Raw genomic sequence first — 24,820 nt, forward strand, 5'->3', positions numbered from 1 at the left:
CTTTCCCTACCTGGACGACTGGCTTCTTACGCCCCAACAAGGCATCTACTTCTATTGGCGCGAGACTCCTTTCTCCATCTTGCTCCCTTTCTGGGCATCACAATAAATACAAAAAAGTCCAACCTGGCACCCACACAGCTCTTAGATTTTATAGGGGCCAGGCTAGACACAAGGAGTTTACGAGCCTTCCTCACTGCGGACAGAGTTCTAAATCTGCAGCTCCAGGTGCGGGCCATTCTCCATTCAAGTTCTGTTCCAGTGGAGTTGGTCCTGAGGGCTCTAGGGTCCATGGCATCGGTTATAGCACTTCTTCCTCTTGCCAGGCTCAATATGCGCATTCTACAGTGGACGCTCTTAGTACAGTGGTCATACCTTGCTCTCCCCATGCATCATCCCATAGCGATCAGCAAGGCTTGCAAGCGGTCCCTCTTGTGGTGGCTCCACTCCCGGATCTCCACAAAGGCCGCCCATTTTGTGCTTCTCCCCTCTCGCCACGGTGACCACGGACGCCTCCCGCCTCGGGTGGGGGCACTTTGGCGGACCGTCCAAGGCACGTGGAGCGATTCAGAGACCTTACTGCATATCAATGTTCTAGAGATGAGAGCAGTGCTCTTAGCGTTGCTAGCACTTCAGGACTTTCTTCCCTTGGGAACAATTGCGATTCAATCGGACAACATGTCTGTTGTCTGGTACATCAACAAGCAAGGGGAACAAGGTCTTACCCTCTTTGTCGAGAGGCCATGAGAGTTTGGGAATGGGCAATCTCCACCAATCGCTTTCTAATAGCAACGCATTCCGGGTCGGTCCAACATCCTAGCGGACAAGCTCAGTCGCACCATTCTGACCCCTTACGAGTGGTCTCTCAATTGTCAAGTAGCGGAGCATATTCGCAGTGGGGAACCCTTCATGCGATCTTTTGCTTCTCCCTCAAACACCAAGTCGACAGTTTTTCGCTCTAATACCTCCTCCGGAGGTACCCCAAGAGACGCTCTGGTGCATGCTTGGCCACCCGGTCTTCTGTATGCCTATCCACCCTTGCCTCTGATGCTGCAAGTTCTTCAGAAAGCCTCTCGGGTGGGTTGCAGAATGATTCTCATTGCTCCATTCTGGCCTCGACAGATCTGGTTCCCCTTCCTAAGGTCTCACTCGGTGAATCCTCCTTGGATTCTAGATCCCATCCGGATCTGATATCGCATCCATCCTGCATTCCTCCTCCGAACCTGGACAACCTGAAGCTGACCGCTTGGCTGCTCCAGTTCCACTCTTGATAAGGACTCGGTATTTCTTCACCTGTAAAGGCTATTTTGGTGGCGGCTCATAAACCATCCACTAGAAAGGTTTACGAAGCAAATGGAAAGCGTTTCTCTTTGTGGGCGGAGCGGCAAGGCCTGAATCCCTTCACTATTCCTCTCCCTTTAGTGCTTGACTTTCTAACCACTCTCTTAACGATGGTGCCAGCAGTTCCACAGTCAAAGTTCAACTGGCGGCAATTTCTCACTATCACATTGGCCATGACTCTAATCCTCTTATGTCAGCCAAATTGTGTAAAATATTTCTTAAAGGTACTTTTCTTCTCAGGCCCCTATAAAACAAGCAGTTCCTCCTTGGGACCTTTCTTTGGTCCTACAGGCCTTGACCGCTCCTCCTTTCGAGCCAAGGCTACGGTGGATCTCAAATTCTTGTCCTACAAGACAGCCTTTTGGTAGCCATTACATCAGCCAAGAGAGTTTCTGAACTTCAAGCTTTATCAGCTAAACCTCCTTACTTGGTATTTCATCCGGACCGTGTCTCCCTCAGGACCAACCCGTCCTTTCTTCCTAAAATCGCTTCTGAAGCAAACATCAATCAATCCATTAACCTCCCTGTTTTCTTCCCTAAATATGAAAACAAAGGTGAATATAAGCTACATTCACTAGATGTTCACAGGCAACTTAGATTTTATCTGAACAGGACAGCTGGTCATAGGCATTCCGACCAGCTGTTTATTTCCTTTGCAAAATTCAATTTGGGCAAGCCAATCTCTAAAGTTTCTCTGTCCCGCTGGATTTCACAATGCATTTTATTGGCTTATCAAGCTTCAGGAAGGCCCGCACCGGAGGGTGTTCATGCCCATTCAACCCGGTCAGTATCTACCTCGGCAGCCTTCAAGGCTAGGATTCCTCTAGATGATATTTGTGCAGCAGCCACGTGGGCTTCATCTCATACGTTTATTTCCCACTATAAGTTGGATCTTGCATCTAGGGGTAGAGCATCCTTTGGCTCAGCGGTGCTCGGAATATCCTTCCATGATGGCCGCCCAAGATTCAGGTAGCTGGGGACTCTGTCCCACAGGTTGCAGACAAATGAATATCCTACTTCAGATTTAGAAGTTATGTACTCACCATAACGTTCCATCTGAGTAGGTGTATTCATTTGTCTGCAACCATCCCGCCTCCTATCCCCTGGCCTTTCAGTTTCCTGCATATTCTTTGTTACCCTTTTTAGGGTATTGTTGCTTTGGCAAACTCGATCTGAGGTCATGAGGGTAGAGCAGGGCATTATGGGTGAGGGGAGGAGCTGAGAGCTTGGATCCATAGCTGGAAAACCATGCCGGTTCGGATCCGATATCGGATCCATAACCCACAGGTTGCAGACAAATGAATACACCTACTCAGATGGAACGTTATGGTGAGTACATAACTTCTAATTTCTTTAAATCAAGCTATTCACCTGCCTACTTTCTTCCCCACTCCTGAGAATAAAGGGGAAAGACTGTTGCATACCTTGGACATTCACAGACAACTTCGCTACTACCTGGACAGAACCAAGACCAATAGGAAGTCTGATCAGCTTTTTGTAGCTTACGCCCCTGGAGTACAAGGAAAAGCAATTTCCAAACAGTCCATTTCAAAATGGATAGGACATTGCATCAGATTTTGTTATTCCTTCCATGGGAAGAATGTTCCAGCCAATGTCAGACCACACTCCACCAGAGCTACAGCCACCTCTACAGCATTCTTAAGAGGGGTGCCTACAGAAGACATTCTAGAAGCTGCTACATGGAGCTCCGTGCATACATTCTCCAAACACTACAATCTCCCTTTATATTCCAGATCCAGAGCAGGCTTTGCTTCGGCAGTCCTGCAGGGTTTGATTGCCACACCATCTCTTTCCTAGAGCATTCCTCCTCCCCCAGCTAAGCTATGGTATTCAACCCATATGTTATGACTGCAGTTGCATTCTTGAAGGACATAGTACAGTTTTGTACCTACCATAAATGTAGATGTCCGATAGATATGCAACTGCAGTCGGATTTTCCCTCCCTCCATACCTTGGGTCCACTTCTATCCCTGTTTCTCTTAGCTGGGGATATCTGTTATGGTGTATCTGTTTATTACTTATTTGTCTGGAATCCTGTTTTTGTCTTCCAATTTGATTACAGCTTTCCTTGGAGGGCACCTGGCATCTGGGGCAAGAAACACTGAAGAAAATGGCGTCTGCTGATGCTTGTGTACTCCAGCCGCTCTGACGTCGGAGAGAAATGCGACATCAGCCGACGTCGGACCCAGACTTTGGAATCCGGCCGACCGAGGGCTGCCTGAGGCAGGACAACCCATATGTTATGACTGCAGTTGCATATCTATCGGACATCTACATTTATGGTAGGTACAAAACTGTACTTTTCCTCGCATAAAGTCTCCACCCGGAAACTATATAACAGTAAGTGGAAACTATTTGGTCATTGGGCTTCTCAACATGGTATTGATCCTTTTATTGCCCCTATTCATAGCGTTCTGGAACTTTTGACTTCACTTTTCCACGGTGGAGCGGCAGCTGCTACTATAAGGGTTCAATTGGCTGCCATATCTAGCTTCCATGTGGGATGCGCAGGTTCAAAGGGACTCATCACCTCCGACCCCCTGTCAGACATCTGATTACTCCCTGTAATCTAAATTTGGTGCTTTCTCAACTCTTGCTTCCCCTTTTGAGCCCGCATCTTCTTGTCCGTTGAAATTCCTTTCTTGGAAGACAATTTTCTTAGTGGCCATTACCTCGGCGTGTAGAGTTTCTGAGCTTCAAGCTCTGTTGGGCCCGCATATTTGGTCTTTCACCCAGACAGGGTGTCGCTAAGAACAAATCCATAATTTCTTCCGAAGGTCTGTTCCAAAGCAAACTTGAACCAGTCCATTGAACTTCCCACTTTTTTTTCAGGCATCATGCCAGTAAATTTAAATACATGTTGCGTAAGCTTGATGTTCATAGCTGAGATTTTATTTGGACAGAACAAAAGGATTCAGAAAATCAGATCAGCTATTTGTTTCCTATGCAGACGATAAGGGCCTTTCGGTATACAAAGTTATTGTCCAAATGGCTTTCTGATTGTATAAAGTTTGCATATTCTTCATCCCATCAACCTTTAGAATGTGAAGTGAAAGCTCATTCTACTGGGGCTGTTTCTATGTCCTGTTTATACGTCCTTGGCTCACGCAGCTCATTTACCGTTGGACACCATTTGTGCAGCCGCTACTTGGTCCAAACGTCATACATTTATTACTCATTACAAAGTGAACAGGGACAGGGGCTTCCTTTGGTTCCACCATTCTCAGGAATGTACTACCGTGAGCCGCCCAGGATTAGGGTGCTTGGGACGCTACCAACGTGTAAGAACGGCGAGATTGAACAATTTCACATAAAGAAGTTATGTTCTTACCATAACGTTCCATGTGAGGAGTTCATCTCTCCTTTGTTCTTACACTCCCTCCAACCTTCCCCCTCCATGTTCTGGAAGAACTGGTATGGCTGGTGGTCTGTTTGATCTTACTAGTATCCTATTGTCAGCCAGGTTATCTTTTAACTAATTGGAAATAGTTGCCTTGTTATATTGGGTTGCTTAGTTGTTTCTTGCTGGGTTTCAGCAAACTAGATCTGTGGTTTGGCAGCAGAGCATCATGGGATAGGGATTGTCTCGAGCTAAGATCTAGAGCTTGGAAAGCGGCCGGCTCGGAGCCGATGGATCGGCTCCGAACCTACGTGTAAGAACAAAGGTGAGATGAACAACTCACATGGAACGTTATGATAAGAACATAACTTTTTTTTTTTTCTGATGACCAGGATTTACCCTTGCCTACTTATGAGGCTGTTCTTCGTATTTCACTGTTGCAGTCATTGCATTTGGGTAATCTGCTGGCAGGTTGCCCTCAGTCGGCCTGGATGACAGTCTTGGGTCCTGCGTCGGTTGCTGTCTCCCATGATGTCAGGGGTATAAAACATGCAGCCAACACCATTTTAATCTGTCTTTCTTGCCGCACAGAAGCAGTTAATGCTGGTCGGCCGACTCCTGAAATTTTCATTTTGAATTTCAGAACCAAAGTCTTCAACCTTAAGCTGAGTATCCCATTGGGGAAACTTTTTCTTGTTCCTTACCGATGTCAGTAAAAGTTAATTGCATTACTTGTGGGAAGCAAATAACCTCATAAGGATTTTCATTTGTACTGTATTCCTTGCCTAGGCCCTGACAATAACGTGCCTTGCTGTCACTTTTGTGCTAAATTTAACCAACGCACTATTAAGCATCGGGATATTTTTGCTTCTAAATATTTTGGCTCAAGATTTAACTATTCAGCAATGTCTGTTAGCAATCAAACTACAGGAATTCACAAAAAACGCAAAGACAGACCATCAAGGTCCAAAACAGACTAAGCTTCTAAGCCAGTCACTTGTTCTCAGTGAAGCGCTTTCGCAGCCCCTGATGCCTGCTACTTTTGATTTGCAGATCTCTACCGAGACCCATTCGGAGTCCGGAGTATGCTGAGACGCTTCAAGTATTGAACGTGCAGATGTCTCCCCCTTAGATGGATCCGGAGCCGCTGAGCAGGCACCGGCTTCTGAGGGCATTTTCAGGCCTAAAGATTTGTATATTAAAACGACTCAATCAAAAACTAGACCAAAACCAACTTTTATGTCTAAAAAAAACACATGGGCCACGTGTTCAGGCCGCTATGCCTAAAAAGCAAATTATCAAAATGGCTGAGGATTGAATTATTTTGATCAGGGGTCCCCAACCCCTTCTTGCTAAGAGGCCTAGGCAAGGCACTGATTATGAATCTTCAGATCAGGTTTCCATTTCTTCTGACTAGGAATCCTCTTCCCCCTTATGAGGAGACTGCTGCAGAATAATCCAACCCTTCTGCTTCTCCTCCTGAGGATTTTTCTTTTGGAGAAACTTTGCATACCTTAAGGGAATATTTTCATTGGGAGAGTCAGGATTTTTCAGAATACAAAGAGGCTTGAGGATTTCCTTCTTCCTTGGCAAAGACCTTTGGCTATACCTCCTGTTCTTGACATTGTTTACACAGAATCCAGCATGGCTCCTGATTCCCTGACTGCTCCTAGTAAGCCAGACGGATATTACAGGGTTCCTGACTCCCACAAGTTTCTTTTTAAAAACCCTACTGCTGATCCTTAAACAATTTTGCAGGGTCCCAAGGGTGTTAAGTCTTCTACTGCTAAACATCCCACCCCCCACCCCCCCTCTGATAGACTCCAGGGCGCTGGCTAGATGGGATAAGAAGGTTTACACATCTGCAACCCTAGCTATCGAGGCTTTAAACTGTCAATTTCATATGCTTAAATATCAGCAGCATGTCATGGGCTTACTGAAACAGAAAATTATGTTGATTTCTGACTGTGTGGAAAATAGTTACAGGATTTATTGCATTCAGCTGAACAAGTTTGAAAGCATACTTTGAAGTGTGGATGTTAAGTTGTCTATCTCGCCTTCATTCTTGCTGGATGGGTTCGGAGCCGACCTCGGCTCCGACTCGGCCACTCTAAAAGCTCGAGAGTTGGTTCCACCGGCTCGAGGCTCCCCTTATATCCCACAATGCTAGGCGAGAGTTACCTCAGATCTCGTTTGCCGCTACAGCTTCGAGGTTGGTTGCTTCTACCGGTTCCTGGTGAGTGTTAGCTTTTTATACAAAAGTTATTCTTTTTTCCCCTTTTAACTTTAATTCTTCTACAAATTAGTGTAGGATATAGTTCTTTATCCCCGACCCTATTTTTCCCCGTTTTCTTATTAAAAGAACCGTTGGTTCTTCCCTTGGGCCTTTGGCCTTCCCTTCAGCCTAGGGTGTGTTTGTTTAGTTACTTTAATTTTTTGTGCTTAATTTCTAGTATTTTTACTAAAATTGTTAATTATTTTTAGTATTAATAATTTTTCTGACAGGGTATAACTGTGTGTTTGGTGTGTTAGTGTACTCCTGTCAGTTAGGATAATGTCAAAGGAAGCAAAGGTATCTGGATTCAAGAAGTGTGATGCGTGCTGTCAGAAAATGTCTCTGACAGACGCTCACACTTCTTGTGTCTATTGTCTTGGGCCTTTGCACCTGCAGGACTCCTGTGCTGTGTGTCATGGCTTCAGCCCCAGGGACCTGCAGGAGAGAAAGAACAAGTTAATTTTGAGAGGCTTGTTAAAACCAGAGGATTCCCTGTCAGTTCCAACAGGGAAGCCCTGTAAGGCAGCGAGGTCTTCGCTCCGGCTTCTGAGCCGAGACCTCAGGTTGTTCAACCTTGCCTTTATCGGCTCCGGCTGGAGCCGATAAGACTCAGTCCACAGTTTCTGTGGCTTCCTCGCTCCGCCGGAGCCGAGGTTATCGAGGTACCCGTGTCGGCTCCGACAAGATCTTGAGCCGACAACCAGAAAGAGGTCTAGGTCACCTTCTCTTGGCTCCGTTCAATCGGCTCCAGGATCTCCCCTGCTGTCTGAACGGAGCCATAGGTCTCATTCCTCTAGGTCATCGAGGCTTTCCGATCATGACCTTCAGAGGGTGGTGAGTCGACTACTTAAGTCCGAGGCACTAGCCCAGATGCTTCAGAGCCCGACTCATCAGTCGGTGCCTGCCCCGGTCCATCAACTCTTTCCTCCTTCGACTCTTTTGAGTTCGGAGCCGGGTCGTGTCGGAACCGAGACTGTGGTCACTTCGGAGCCGAGACAATTGTCTTCGGCTCCGACGTCGGCTCCGTTTTCTTCCATGGAAGAATCTCGGCGCCGGACCTCCCTCGTCGGCTCCGAGGGGGTGAGTGGCATCGGACCCTTGTCCGGCCCCCCTCCCTCGGTGTTTCGGCGCTGGTGACTTCGGCTCCGACATCGACCTCGGAGCCATCACTGTCGGTGCCGAGGGGGGTCCTTAGCTCCTCGGAGCGGGGACCTCTGGCTCTGCCTGACAGGGGTGCATTCGAGGTCATGCGGAGTGTGTTAGAGCCTGGCTCTACTCCACAGTCGGCTCCGTCAGCCCCTCCCTCTATGCTGCCTCAGGGTAAGTCGACTCACTCCCTCATCCCGGACCGCAGAGAGCCAGCTCCTCAAGAGCCCCTTTGGGATTTCATCCTCTTCGAGGCCTCTCCTGATTTGGCAGAAGAGCCCCTCGAAGAGGAAGTGCAAGAGGAAGCACATTGACTCACCTGAGTCTATCACGTCGGACACAGATCTGGATGATTCTGAGGGTTCCCCCCGTTCCCCTTCTGAAGATGTCTCATTTGCAGTCATTCTGGAGATCCTTAAACAGAGGGGAAATTGGCCAGCCCTCAACCCTTCGGAGGACGAATCTGTGTATCTTGAGGCGTTTGGCTCTCGTCCTTCCACCTCCTGGGTGTCCCCCCCCTTCGACCCCCTCATGCAGGTGGTTGCTAAGAAAGCATGGACGGCTCCTGATTCAGTGGACCCCACTCCCAGGAGACCCTCCAAATTCATCACAGCTCCATCAGACAAGCAATTTTTATCAAAAGGAGTTTCTGTGGATGCTATGGTGGTAGCTGCCACCACAAAGAAGGAACTGGCTGTTCCTTCAGTGCCTGTCCATCCACCTAACAAGGAATCTAGGTCCATGGATAGGTACGGGAAGCGGATGTTCTCCTCAGCGACATTTACCATGCGTTCGCTGAATTACCTGTGCCATTTCACTGCCTTCAAAGGGACTTGATCAAGGAAGCGAGTGAAATGTTGAAGGACCCTACAGCTGCGGGTTTCCAAGAGAAAATGAACACGCAGCTGGCTATCCTTAATTCCATTTCCAACTCCTCCATGCCTCCTCTTATGCGGCCGATGGAGCGAGCAGAGCCGCAGGAACAGGGGTAGCCTTACGTGAACCGCCTGGATGCGGCTATGCAACTTTGGAACCTTTCAAGACGTCTTTCACGAATTCCCTTTGATGGATCATCTCTTTTTGGTCCTCAAGTGAAAGAAACCCTGACTAGGTGCGAGACTGATGGCAAGACCCTTTCTGCCGTCGGAGTCCGTTTTTCGACTCCTTCTAGGCCTTACCCCAAAGGCCAGAAGGGTGGGAAGATGTGGTTCCGTAAACAATCTCAAGGGACTTTGCCTGACGCAGAGTCGTTTTCCTACCAGAGGCAGAGGTGGGAATAACAATGGTAGACGTCGCCCTAGGGGCAGAGGGGGTCCGCAGAACCAGGGCAATCGGGAAGCCTTTCCTGACAAGCCCTTTCAGCATCCCTGAGGTGTTGCCCGACTGCCCATCTTCGGAGGCAGTCGGGGGAAGATTGTCACTGTACCCAGAAGCCTGGCTATCCCTGACTCAAGACAAATGGGTACAGTCCATCATTTCCGAAGGCTATTCTATCCCCTTTCTTCGTTTTCCAAATCAGTCAAAAAAATCCCTTCCAGATGTTCCACCCGCTCAAAGGGATATAGCAGCTTTGGAAATTTCGAAACTGCTTGCGAAAAGAGCAATTCAGCCAGTGTCAGCAGACCAGCAAGGATCCGGAATCTACTCAAGGTTCTTTTTGGTTCCAAAGAAAACAGGGGACTGGAGACCAATTTTGGATCTCAGTATCTTGAACAGATCAGTCAAGAAAACAAGATTTCGGATGGTCACGCTGCAATCCATTCTTCCCCTATTGGGAAAAGGAAACTGGATGTGCTCTATAGACCTTCAGGACGTACTATCACATAAAATGAACAGACGCTCCAGAAGATTCCTCCGCTTCAGGCTGGGAACCAGTCATTTTCAATTCAGGGCCCTGCCCTTTGGTCTCACCACTGCCCCCCCGGGTGTTTACCAAATGCATGGCAGTGGTAGCTTCTCACCTGAGACGACAAGGATTCCAGGTGTTTCCATATTTGGACGACTGGCTTCTCACAGCTCCCACCAAGCATCTCCTTCTGATGGCCAGAGATTATACTTTTCGCTTGTCAAAACTGGGTATTTCAATAAATTGCGAAAAGTCTGTTTTGTCGCCTTGTCGTACTATTACCTACATAGGCGCAAATTTAGATACTATAAACATGTCTGCAACGTTAACGAACCAAAGGCTATCAGACATTCACAAATTGGTGTCACTTCTTCTCAACAACAACAGAGCCAAAGCCAGGTTAGTTCTAAAGGTGTTGGGAATCATGGCAGCGGCCATACCTCTCCTCCCATTGGCCAGATACCACATGCGAATCCTTCAGTGGATGCTTTTTTCTCAGTGGTCATACCAGGAACTTCCAATGTCTCACACCATTATGATCACATGGCGTGCAAAAAGCATCTCCTGTGGTGGATGTCTTCCCCAGCTCCTGTCGGAAGACCATTTGTTCCACCTCCTCCGGTTGCTACTCTGACAACGGATGCCTCCCTGATCGGGTGGGGGCATTATCAGGGCAGGACAGTCCAGGGCACATGGCAACCAAACGAATGCCACTTGCACATAAATGTTCTGGAGATGAGAGCAGTGCTTTTAGCGTTGCAAGCCCTTCAAGACTCTCTTCCCTTGGGAACAATTGCAATCCAGACAGACAATATGTCTGTAGTGTGGTACATCAACAAACAAGGCGGAACCAGATCATACCCCTGTGTCGAGAAGCACTCAGACTGTGGCAATGGGCGATTTCTTCTCAGCGTTTTCTGATAGCAACGCACATCCCGGAAGTCCAATCACATTGCGGACAAGTTGAGCAGAGCTATACTCATGCCTCACGAGTGGTCTCTGAAAGACTCTGTAGTGAGAGATATTTCTCAAGTGGGGTCAGCCTTGCTGCGATCTTTTTGCTACTCCCCAAAACAGCAAGTGCAGAGAATACTTCACTCTATTCCCTTTACCAGGCCAACCCAGCAGAGACGCTCTAGTCCAAGTCTGGCCCCGGGACTTCTGTATGCATTTCCTCCTTCCCTCTGATCTCTCAAGTAGTACAGAAAGCTATCGCTCAGAAGGCCTCATTGATCCTCATTGCTCCTTACTGGCCTCGACAAGTGTGGTTCCCCTTTCTACAACGTTTTCTCTTGGAGCGACCGTGGCATCTGGACCTAGTTCCAGATCTTTTGATCCACCAGTCGGGTCAGTTTCATCACTCCCTCCCCTCTCTGAACCTCACTGCTTGGTTCCTCCAGTTCCAACCGTAGCCAGGCTTCCTCAATTATCTCACTCGGTTAGAGATATATTGATAGCTTCCCATAAATCTTCCACTCGAAAGATTTATTTGAGTAAGTGGAAACGCTTCTCATATTGGGCACAAGGAAAGGACATAGATCCTTTCACCGCTTCCATCCAACTAGTCCTTGATTTTCTAGCTGAACTCTTCCATGCAGGTTCATCTCCATCTACTCTTAAGGTTCAATTGGCAGCTATTTCTAATTTTCATGTGGGCATTTCTGAATCTGCCCTGATGTCCCACAAACTTTGCAAAGTTTTTGAAAGGAGTTTTTCTTCTCAGACCTCCTATAAGAAATCCTCCTTCTCCTTGGGACCTAAATTTAGTTCTTGCTTCTTTGATTCTTTCCCCTTTCGAACCTGCAGCTTCATGTTCCTTGAAATTATTATCATGGAAAACTCTCTTTCTGGTGGCTATTACATCAGCTAGAAGAATTTCAGAGCTTCAAGCACTCAGTTGTCGTTCTCCTTATCTTTTGTTCCATAAGGACAGAGTTTCCTTACGAACTAACCCGTCCTTTTTGCCTAAGGTGGTTTCAACATCAAATCTAAACCAAAGCATTGACCTCCCTGTCTTTTTCCCAGAGTATTCAAATAGGTCTGAACAAAAATTACACTGCCTGGATGTTCATCGTCAATTAAGGTATTACTTGGATAGGACGAAACAATTCAGAAAATCTAATCAGCTGTTTGTCTCCTATGCGGAAAGCAGAAAAGGACTTCCAGTTTCAAAGGTATCATTATCTAGATGGCTAACATCTCTGATTACCCTTGTTTATGAGATTAGACACCAAAAACTGTCTAATAAACCTAAAGCCCATTCCACCAGAGCTTTGGCTACTTCTTTAGCCTTCCAAGACAGACTGCCTATTGACACCATTTGTGCAGCGGCTACTTGGGCTACTCCTCACACTTTTATTTCCCATTATAAGTTGGATTTAGCTTCTAGGCATAGAGCTAATTTTGGTTCCACTGTTCTCAGGAGTCTGTTCCGTTAGGCCACCCGGGACAAGGTGCTAGGGACGCGGTCCCATCCAGCAAGAATGAAGGTGAGATAGACAACTTAACATATAGAAGTTATGTTCTTACCATAACGTTCCATGTTAGTTGTCTTCTTCGCCTTCTTCTTGCCCCACCCTCCTTCCCCTGGCCTGGACAGACCTAGAGGAGTTGTGATCGTGACCTCTCTTTCTACCACCTCTTTCTTAGTCATATGCTATTATGCATATTTCTTGTTTCAGGATATAGGTCATCCCTTTTCTTCCTGCTGTTAGAGGTGGATTCTGTTTTACAGTTATACTGTTATTGATATAAGCTGGGTTAGCTTACAAACGAGATCTGAGGTAACTCTCGCCTAGCATTGTGGGATATAAGGGGAGCCTCGAGCCGGTGGAACCAACTCTCGAGCTTTTAGAGTGGCCGAGTCGGAGCCGAGGTCGGCTCCGAACCCATCCAGCAAGAAGAAGGCGAGAAGAAGACAACTAACATGGAACGTTATGGTAAGAACATAACTTCTATTTTTGATTCCTTGGTGGCCTCTTGCAGGGCTGCCCTAACTGGATCTGTGATGAGAAGGCATGCTTGGCTCAAGGAGTAAAATCTGCCTGATCATGTTAAAGCAAAATTGTTGGATGCTCCTTTACAACAGGGCAGTCTATTTGGTAATAAGGCAGAAGAAGTTTTGAAAAAGATGAAGACTAAGCTAAATCTATGCAAACTGTAAAGGATTTCTTTCAAGTGCAGCCACCCAGGTTCAGTAGGCACTGGCCTACTAAGAATTGGTCCTTTCTAGTACTCAGAGCTGCTCAGGTCAAACCCCTGACACTCCAAAGGCTCCAGGTTTCAGTCGCAAGGAACTTGCAGAAAAAAACAATGGGGTGCCTCCACCTCCAAATCTGGAAGTAGCAAGCCCCCCCCCCCCCCCCACGATAGAAAGTCTCAATGACTTTACTGTGCCATTTCTAAGCACTTATCTTTTAGCAGCCCCTTTGGGGGGGGGGGGAATAGCACTTCATGCACAACATTTGCATCTAATTACCCAGGACAAGTGGGTCTTAAATATAGTATCCCAGGGATACAGATTTAATTTCCACACATTGCCAATTCCAAACGGATGGCCCGATCTGCCTCCAAATCAGTGGGCAGTGGCCCAGAAACAATGTCCCTCATGGATATGGGGGATTTTCAACCAGAAAAGGAAAGGACAAGGTTTTTATTCAAGACTTTTCCTGGTACCTGGAAAAGACAAAGCATGTTGTCCAATTCTGGACTTATCCATTCTAAATACTTTCTTGGATATTCCAAAATTCAAGCTGCTGACTCTAAAACAGATGTTCATCGTGTTACCCTGCTGCAGTGATCACACTTGGGGATATCCTGTCATCAGGCGGTCCCGCAGTCGGCCTGAATTCCAAAGTCTTGGTCCGGCGTCGGTTGCTGTCGCTTCTTCCCTGACGTCAGTACGCCAAGGGTATACAAGAGGCATCCGATGCCATTTTCTTAAGTCTTTCTTGCCGCGTGGTGCCCGAAGCAGAAGCAGTTCGCAGGTGCCAGTCAACCGACATCTGAGATTTTCAAATCGAGTTTGTCCAAAGTCTTCAAAGCTAAGTACCCCATTGGGGAACCTTTTCTTGCCTCAGTCCGATGTCAGAAAAAGTTAATTGCTTTTCTTGTGGGAAGCAAATACCTCATAAGTACTTTCATTCTTATTGTATACCTTGCCTAGACCCAGACCACGACATCACTGGTTGTCGGTTTTGTGCTAGGTTCAATAAGCGAACTATAAAGCGACGCTTTGATTTCGCACGACACTACTTCAGTAGGAAATTTAATTACACTATGCCATCTGAGCAACTGACTACCGGCGTGCATAAACGCAAAGATAGACAGGCAGCCTAGATCCAAGCCAGACTCAGAGGCCTCGGCTGGGCCGGTCGCCGGTTCTCCAGTTTTCAGTGAGGTGCCTACGCAGCCCCTGGCTACAGCAGAATTGGAACCACAGACTGCTTTGGAATCTCTAGCAAGAGAGTTCTAGGCCGACGCAGCCATTTTCTTTAGGCCCTACCGACAACATTGCAGAAGGAGAAGCAGAAGGAGGTGCTGTAGAAACACCTTCGATTTCAGAAGGTGTCTTCAGACAGACTACTCTCACCATAAAATCTTATGCTAAGCTTAAGACTCCTCTAAAACCAAAAAAGACTGCACTTCAGTCCCCAGTTCAAGGCCCCATGCCTAAGAAACAGATGCTTAAAATGGCTGAAGATTTGATTTCTTTAATCAGGGGTTCCCAACCCCCCCCCCCCCGACAAAAGGCCTAGACAAGAGGATGATTATGCCTCCTCTGATCAAGTGTCTGTTTCCTCTGGCTCTTCTGGGGAGCAGGATTACTCCTTTCCCCTTTATGAAGATTCTGATGCTGAAGATTCCATTCCCTCAGCTTCTCCCCTGAAGACTATGCCTTTGGGGAAACTTTACATACCATGAGGGAACATTTCACTGGGAAGGTCAGGACTACTCCGACTCGAAGAAAAGGCTCAGAGTTTCTTTTACTCCCCCAGCACAGACCACTTGCTATCCCCCCCAGTTTTAGTCATTGTGGATGATGTTTACTTAGAATCTAGTCTAAATCCAGATTCTCTGCCTCCTGCTCCAGCCAAACCAGATAGATACTATAGAGTGCCTGACTCGCACAAATTCCTTTACAAAAGCCCTGTTGCTGATCCAGAGACAATCTCCCAGGGGCTAAGGCTTCTATGGCTAAAAATCCTGTACCCTTTGAAAGGGACTCCAGAGCACTAGATAGGTGGGGGAAGAAGGTTTACACCTCTGCTACTCTAGCTATGAGAGCACTAAATTGTCAATTTCACATGCTTAAATGCCAGCAATTCCTAATGTCTCAAATAAAACAAAAGATGAGCACTCGCCTTCAACAGTCTGAATTCAAGGAAATGCAGGATCTGTTGCACGCAGCTGAACAGATGGGCAAACATACTTTACAATGTAGGTTTGATTCCTTGGAAGCTTCCTGTAGAGCAGCTGTTACTGGGTCTGTTATATGTAGGCATGCTTGGTTAAAGGAACAAACTCTGCCTGATCATGTTAAAGCAAAGTTGCTAGATGCACCCTTACAGCAGGATGTCTTATTTGGGGTTAAAGCAGAAGAGGTTTTAAAGAAAATGGAGGATAAGGCAAAATCTATGTAGACGGTCAAAGATTTCTTACAGGTACAGCCCCCACGCTTCAGCAGAAATTGGCCAACAACAAATTGGTCCTTTCCAGCTTCTGACAGACCACAGGGGGTAAATACAGGCACCCAAGGGGCAGAGGGACAAGCGCAAGTTCCTTACAAACCTCGACAATGGAGCACTGCAACACAGAAGGGAGGAGAAGACTGGTCCCAAACTACTAGAAGGCAAACACAATGACTTAAACCTCAAACTGCCAAGCAAAACTCTTTTGGCAGCTCCCTTGGGAGGAAAATTAGCACTTTTTGCAGACAACTGGTGCATCGTCACAAAGGACAAATGGGTCCTAGACATTATCTCACAAGGATACAGATTCCATTTCCACACCTTGCCAAGGAAAGGAATGCGAAACCTGACACAAAATCAACAGGCAGAGGCACAAAAACAAATTACAGCTCTCATGGGCATTAGCCATTCAACTGGTACCTACACAGGAGCAAGGCCAAGGATTTTACTCAAGGCTCTTTCTAGTCCCCAGAAAGGACAATGCTTGGAGACCGTTCTGGACCTTTCAATTCTAAACACCTTCTTGCAAGTACCAAATTCAAGATGCTAACACTACAGCAGCTTCTTCCCATGTTGGGCAAGAAAGCTTGGCTAGTAACGTTGGACCTCAAGGAGGCATACCTGCATGTCCCTATCAGACAAAATTGCAGAAGATACCTCCGTTTCATTGCAGGCTCAAACCTTTACCAATTCTCTGCACCTCCCTTTGGCTTATCTACTGCACCCAGGGTCTTCACAAAATGCCTGGCACCAGTAATTGCATACTAAGAGGAATTCAAATATACCCATACCTGGATTACTGCCTCATCCAAGCAGAAAGCAAGGACATTCTCTTACAGCATCTGGCTTTTGTAAAACACTTAAGTTGCCTAGGGTACACAGTAAACGAAAAGAAATCAAGACTAGTGCCCTCACAAAATGACATTCCTGGGTGCCAGCTTGAATACAACGGCCCAGATGGCTTATCTGACACCAAACAACTGCACCTAACTCAATACTTCAAAACAATGGCAACAAAGACCCAACTCCCTGCAAGAAAAATTCTGCGGTCCTTGGGCTAATACCATTTGCAAAACTGCATATGAGGAAATTGCAATGGTACCTAAAAAGTGTATGGACTCAACACAGCCACAGCTTGGAAACAATGATACCTCTCATTCCCTGCCTTCAACAGGAGTTTCTATGGTGGTCACAGGCATGTCACCTCAACAAGGGTCAGCCTTTCACCTTACCCCCAGCCAGGCAAGTTATAACAGATGCATTGGGCTACGCCTGGGGGGCACACATGGCAGGACGGTGCATTCAAGGCATATGGACTGCAGATCAAAGGAATCTGCACATCAAAAAGAAATGCTAGCTCTACAGAATGCCCTGACAGCCTTTAAGGACCTCTTACATCCAGGACAGCTTACAATAAGGACAGAACACCATATTAATGTGGTACATAAACAAGGGGGTACACACTCCTACGCTCTATGCAGACAAGCAATGACCTTGTGGAACACAGCACTGGCTTACCAAGTTCAATTACAAGCTCAATTCCTGCCAGGAAAAAAGAACACATTGGCAGATGACCTAAGCAGAACTATCATGGATCCCCACGAGGGGAACTGGATCCGCAAGTATTTGCAATGATAACTCAAAAATGGGGGCACCCAGACATAGACCTGTTTGCCAGCTCCCAAAACTATCAGCTAACAAAATTTTGTACAAGGACATTTCACCATCAAGCTTGGAAAGTGGACACGCTCTCATTCAGTTGGAAAATGCTGATAGTATATGCCTTCCCTCCGTTGCCCCTTCTCACAAAGGTGCTGCTGAAAGTCAGGATGGGGAGACCCCGAATGATACTCATTGCCCCAGACTGGCCACGCCAGCACTGGTACCCACTATTAAGGAATATGGCCCAGGGCCCACCATGGATTTTACCACAAATTACTCATCTGCTCACACAGCAAGACAGATTCTACACAGCCAGCTCAAAACCTTAAATTTGGCTGCATGGCAAATCACCTAAGCAACCAGCCAGCTCCTCTTTCACAAGCTGTTATGGATATTATTCTGGAAGCCAGGAGGCCCAGCGCCAGGAAAGCCTACTCAGACAAATGGAAAAGGTTTTGCGCCTGGAACCAAACTAAAGGCCAAAACACCCTTCAGCCGGACATGCCTCAGATTCTACAATATTTAACTGAGATGTTACACAAAGGGCTTTTTCATCTATTAAAATCCACGCCTCAGCGATTTCAGCTCACTACAACACGTATCCTCCCTTATTTTCACATCCACTTCTAAGGCAGTTTCTCAGAGGGGCCAAAAACATTAGGCCTCCCAGGAGAGCACCAACACCAACTTGGGACCTCAATTTTGTTCTGGAAAAACTTACACTACCTCCTTTTGAACCAGCTTTCTCAGCTGACTTAGTTTGTCATGGAAGACTGCCCTGCTGCTAGCAATTACTTCAGCCAGAAGAGTCTCAGAGCTTCAGGCACTAATGGCAGTAGAGCCTTTCCTCATTTTTCATCAAGAGAGTTTCTCTATGAACGAACCCCTCCTTTATGCCTAAGGTGGTATCCAGTGTGGCTCTAAATCAAACCATCCATTTACCCACCTTCTTTCCAGATCTACAGCACAAAGGAGAAAGTCTCCTGCATTCCTTGGACATTCACAGGCAGCTACATTACTACTTGGATAAAACTAAGGTTTTCAGAAAATCTGACAAGATTTTTGTATCCTATGCGACAGCATCACAAAGAAAGGCTATCTCAAAACAGACTATTTCCAAATGGATAGGACATACGTTTTTGCTACAACCACAATGGAAAACTAGTTCCTGCTAGCATAAGGCCCCACTCTACCAGGGCAGCAGCTACATCTACAGCCTTTTTCAGGGGGTTGCCAACCAGGGATATTCTGGAAGCTGCAACTTGGAGTTCAGTACACACCTTCACCAAACACTATCACTTACCTCTTTACTCTAAGACTAGAGCTGGCTTCGCCACTGCAGTTTTGCAGGGTCCTCTAGCCTCCTCTAACCCTGTTTGACTCCACCTCCCATCCTTAGTTTTGGGATTCTACCCAAGTGTGATGACTGCAGCAGGGTAACATGAATAACATAGTACAGATGTTCATCATGTTTCACTGTTGCAGTCATGACTGTAGGGTTCTCCCCTGCCGGCAGGCAGTCCTCTGTCAGCCAGAATCCCAAAGTCTGGGTCCGGCGTTGGCTGTTCAGCCATGCTGCCTGACGTCAGAGCACCAGGAGTACAAAGCTGCCAGCTGATGCCATGTTCTCCAGTCTTTCTTGCTGTGCGGTGATAGCAGTTCGCATTTGCCGGTCGGCTGACTCCTGACAATTTTTGCTAAACGTATTTCAGTCCGAAGACTTTCTTCTCCTACTCAAAGCTAAGTACCCCGTTGGGGAAACTTTTCTTGCTCCAGTCCGATGTCAGAAAAAGTTAATTGTATTTCATGTGGGAAGCAAATACCTCATAAGTATTTTCATTCTTACTGTATTCCTTGCTTAGGCCCTGACCACGATGTAGCTAGTTGTCAGTTTGTGCTAAATTCAATCAATGTACGATTAAACGAAGGTACGATTTTGCATTTCATTACTTCAGTAGGCGCTTTAATTACAAAATGTCGTCTGATTCAGTTCCGGCTACCGGAGTTCACAAACGATGCAAGGATAAAGACAGGCCTCCGAGGTCCAAATCGGACTATATTATACAAGCAGAGCCAGCTTCAGGTTCGGCCTTCGTCAGTGAGGCGCTTTTGCAGCCCCTGTCGTCGGCCATTTCGGAACCTATGGCCGAAACGGACTCCCACGAGGAGCTAACTAGGCCTTTGAATATTTCTGTTGCAGGACCTTCGGACAATGCTCCTTCGGATGGGTCCGGAGCCGCTGTGCAGGTACCGTCTTCCAAAGGGGTTTTCAGGCCTACTCAGCTTCTAATAAAGACAAAGGCAAAGACTCCTTCCAAATCAGACTACGGCTCAGGCCTCTTCTGATCCAGCACCCAAGTCTCAGAAACAGTTACTTAAGATGGCTGAGGACTTACTATGATTAGGTGTTCATATCCCCCTCCAGATAAAAGGCCAAGGCAGGAAATGTATTATGACTCCTCTGATCAGGCTTCTGTTTCTTCAGTTTCTTCTTCTGACCAGGAATATTCTTTCCCTCCTTATGAGGATTCTGATGCTGAGGAATCCTTTCCTTCAGCTTCTCCCCCTGAGGATTTCTTTTTTGGGGAAACTTTACATGAAATGAGGGAACATTTTCACTGGGAAGGACAGGAGTACTCGGAATCTAAGAAAAGACTTAGGGATTTTTTTCTTCTTCCCCAACATAGACCCCTGGCTACCCCTCCTATTTTCGATGTTGTGGATGATGCTTTTTCGGAGGCTAACTTAACTCCGGACTCTCTTCCTCCAGCTCCTGTTAAGCCAGACAGATATTATAGGGTTAATGATTCCCACCAGTTTTTATACAAGAATCCTGCTGCTGATCCTGAAACCATTTCTCAGGGTCCTAAGGGGGTTAAGGCCGCTACTGCTAAAAACCCCATTCCCACTGAGAAGGATTCCAGATCTTTAGAAAGATGGGGCAAAAAAGTGTACACTTCTGCTACTTTATCTATTGGGGCTTTAAACTGTCAATTTCATATGCTGAAATGCCAGCAATTTCTTCTGTCTGTTTTGAAACAAAAGCTAACTTCCATTTCTGCCTGTGCAGATAAGGAATTACATGACTTAATGCATGCCACTGAAGTTGGGAAGCATGGTTTACACTGTGGATTTGATGCCTTGGAGGCTTCTTGTAGGGCTGCTGCCTCTGGTACAGTCATGCTCGGTTAAAGGAACAAAACTTGCTTGATCAAGTAAAAGCTAAGTTATTGGGTGCTCCTGTTGAGCATAATGTTTTGTTTGTACCCAAGGCTGGAAGAGGTGATGAAGATGGAGGACAAAGCAAAATCCATGCAAACGGTTAAAGATTTCTTACAAGTACAGCCACCCAGATTTAGTAGGAATTGGGCTACAAAAAATTGGTCCTTTCTCAATTCAGACAGGCCTCAGAGGGGTAGATACAGACGCTCCCGAGGAAGGCCTCAGATGCAAGCCTCTATAGACCACAGTGGACTGCTTCCACCCCCTAGGGGAGAAGAGGACAGGTCACAAGCTCATAGAAAACAGGCTCAATGACTCCCACTGTTGGGCTGCAGGAACTTCTTGCCTGGAAGCCCCACTCAGAGGAAAACTTTCTCTCTTTCACCTAAATTGGACTCCTATAACCCAAGACAAGTGGGTTCTGGATGTCGTTTCAAGAGGTTACAAATTCCATTTTCATACCCTACCAAGACCAACCGGATGGCTGGATCTTCCAAAACATCAATGGTTAGAGGCCTTAAACCAGGTGGAGGCTCTCTTGGCTATGAAATCCATAGAACTGGTTCCACTTTCAGAGATGGGACAAGGTTTTTACTCTAGGCTCTTTCTAGTCCCCAGAAAGCAAAATTCATGGAGACCCATTCTGGATCTGTCAGTCTTGAACACTTTTCTCGAGATACCAAAATTCAAGATGCTTACTCTACAGCAGCTACTTCCAATGCTGACCAAAAATGCATGGATAGTAACTTTGGATTTAAAGAAGGCATATTTACACATTCCCATCAGGCAGGAATGCAGAAAATACCTCAGGTTCATGGCTGGATCGAGGCACTATCAATTCTCTGCGCTGCCCTTTGGATTATCTACTGCGCCCAGGGTCTTCACCAAATACCTGGCTCCAGTAATAGCTTATTGCAGACTCAAGGGGATTCAAATTTACCCTTATCTGGACGATTGTCTCTGTCAGGCAGACAGCAAGGATGTCTTACTCCAGCATCTAGAATTTGTTCAGAACCTTCTCAAGTTCCTGGGATTCTCTGCAAATATAAAGTCAAATTTGACACCCTCACAACAGAACTTTTCTGGGTGCTCTTCTAAACACCACAACCCAGGTGGCATTTCTGACATCCAAAAAACAATTGCAGCTGGCTTCAACTTTCAAAACCTTGGCAACTTTAACTCGGCTTTCTGCAAGGAAATTCCTGCAGGCTTTGGGTTACATGGCCTCCTGCATCCTTCTCGTACCATATGCAAGACTACATATGAGGAAAATTCAGTGGTACCTAAAAAGTGTATGGTCTCACCATTGCCACAGTTTAGACATACAGATCACCGTCCTGCCTGGTCTCCAAAAGGAATTCCTTTGGTGGTCCGAGGCATGTACTCTAAACATAGGAAAACCCTTCAGTCTGCCTCCAGCCACTCTGATACTAACCACGGACGCTTCAGATTATGCATGGGGAGCCCATTTTCAGGGCAACTGTATGCAGGGCCTTTGGACAAAGGATCAGAAGCTCCTGCATATCAATTTAAAGGAAATGTTAGCCATACAGAACGCTCTGTTGGCTTTCAGAAATCTTCTACAACCAGGACAGCTACTGATACGGACAGACAACACCACAGTTATGTGGAACATAAACAAGCAAGGGGGATCACATTCCTATCCCCTTTGCAGACTAGCCATGAATCTATGGAACACAGATCTAGCTTGCAAACTGGACCTTCAATCTCAGTTTCTACCAGGGAAGCAAAACTTCCTGGCAGACAGTCTGAGCAGAAACCTGTTGGATCCACACGAATGGATGCTGGACACCAAAATATTCAGGATGATTACAGCAGTCTGGGGATGTCCTCACATAGACCTCTTTGCATCCCACCTCAATCATCAACTACAGATTTTTTGCACCAGGACTTTCCACGAACTAGCTTGGAAAGTGGATGCACTATCATTCAGTTGGAGAAACCTCTCGGGGTATGCCTTCCCGCCTCTGCCTCTTCTTCCACGGGTGTTATTAAAGATCAAACAGGACAAGCCCAAGATGATAATTTTGCTGGCCCCAAATTGGCCTCTACAATTTTGGTACCCAACTCTGAAAAACCTTTGTCTGGAGCCCCCTTGGGTATTACCACAGACTCCAAACCACCTGTCCCAGCACCAGGGTCAGGTTCTGCACTCCCATGTTAAAACTCTCAGCCTGGCGGCCTGGTTAATCCAGGGTCTTTGATTCATTCTCTCCTACCCAAGCAGGTTATGGATGTCATTTTAGAAGCCAGACGTCCTAGCACTAGAAAATCTTATGCAGGAAAATGGAAAAGATTTTGCTCCTGGATGCAGGCTCAGGATTTAGATCCCCTTATTCCTAACATTCCTCTGATTTTACTTTACCTGACAGACCTCTCACATAAGGGTCTCTCTCTCTTCCATAAAGATCCATGCTTCTGCTATTTCTGCTCATTATAATACAGACCCTCCTATCTTTTCCCATCAGCTCATGAGACAGTTTCTCAGAGGAGCTAAGAACTTAAGGCCCCCTAGATCTCCTCCCATTCCTGCTTGGGATCTCAACTATGTTTTGGAAAAACTCACCTTACCTCCTTTTGAGCCTGCTGCCACTTCTGACATCAAGTTTTTATCTTGGAAGACTGCCATTCTGTTAGCTGTGACCTCTGCCAGGAGAGTTTCGGAGTTGCAAACTCTCATGGCTGTGGAACCTTATATTATTTTTCATCAAGACAGGGTGTCTTTAAGGACTAATCCTACTTTCATGCCTAAGGTGGTTTCCAAAGTGCCTTTAAATCAAGCTATTCACTTGCCAACTTTTTTCCCCAGTCCTCAAAATAAGGGGGAAAGGATCTTGCATTCCTTGGATGTACACAGACAACTACGTTTTTACCTGGACAGAACCAAGGACATCAGGAAATCAGAGCAATTGTTTGTTTGTTATGCTTCAAGTTCCCAAGGTAAAGTCATTTCAAAACAGACCATTTCTAAATGGATTGCTCATGGAATCAGATTTTGTTCACACCATGGAAAGCAAATACCAGGGAGTGTAAGGACTCACTCTACCAGAGCTGCTGCCACTTCAGCTGCCTTCCTCAGGGGAGTTCCTACCAAAGACATTTTGGAAGCTGCAACTTGGAGTTCAGTGCATACTTTTTCCAAGCACTACAATCTACCTCTCTACTCTAAGTCTAGGGCAGACTTTGCTTCTGCTGTCTTGCAGGGCCTTTTAGCCGCCCCCTCTTTTTTATGACCACCTCCCTTTTATTCTGCTTTGGGATTCAACCGTACAGTCATGACTGCAACAGTGAAACACGAACATAGTACAGTTGTGTATACTTACCATAAATGCAGATGTTAGAGTGTCTTCACTGTTGCAGTCTGGGTTTCCCTCCCTCCTGTCCCCTCTTATTTTTTCTTTTGTGCGGTTCCCTTCACCCTTCTTTTGAGGTGTATTTGCAAAGGGTACGGGATCTTACTCATTTTGGAGCACGACATCTGGGGCAAGAAAAACTGGAGAACATGGCGTCTGCTGGCAGCTTTGTACTCCTGGCGCTCTGACGTCAGGGAGCATGGCTGAAAAGCCGACGCCGGACCCAGACTTTGGGATTCTGGCCTACCGAGGACTGCCTGCCGGCAGGGGAGAACCCTACAGTCATGACTGCAACAGTGAAGGCACTCTAACATCTACATTTATGGTAAGTGTACACAACTGTACTTTTTGTACCGACCATAAATGTAGATGTTTGAGTGTATACCCTGCTGCAGTCCAGGTTACCCTCCCTCCATCCCCTCTGACCTAACTAAAACCTTTCAATACCTTAAAATCTGATACAATCTTTGTGGTGTATTTGCTTATATTGGATATATTGGAGGGACGTTTTCTTTGTGCTAAACTTTTATTATTGATAGTATCTACTAACCACCTTTTGGAGGGGGCACCTGACATCTGGGGCTAGAAAAACTGAAGAAAATTGTCAGATGCCTCTTATATACCCCTGGCGCACTGACGTCAGGGAAGAAGCGACGGCAACCGACGCCGGACCAAGACTTTGGAATTCAGGCCGACTGCGGGACCGCCTGACAACAGGATAAACCCAAGAGTGATGACTGCAGCAGGGGTATACACGCGAACATCTACATTTATGGTAGGTACAAAACTGTGCTTTATTGCCTATGCTGGGCAAGGATGACTGGTTGGTAACTCTAGACTTAAGAGGCTTACCTGCATATCCCAATCAGGGAATCTTGCAGAAGATACCTCCACTTCAAAGCAGGC

This window comes from Protopterus annectens, chromosome 4.part1, assembly GCF_019279795.1.
Source record: "Protopterus annectens isolate FY-2018-M chromosome 4.part1, PAN1.0, whole genome shotgun sequence".
Lineage (NCBI taxonomy): Eukaryota > Metazoa > Chordata > Ceratodontiformes > Protopteridae > Protopterus > Protopterus annectens.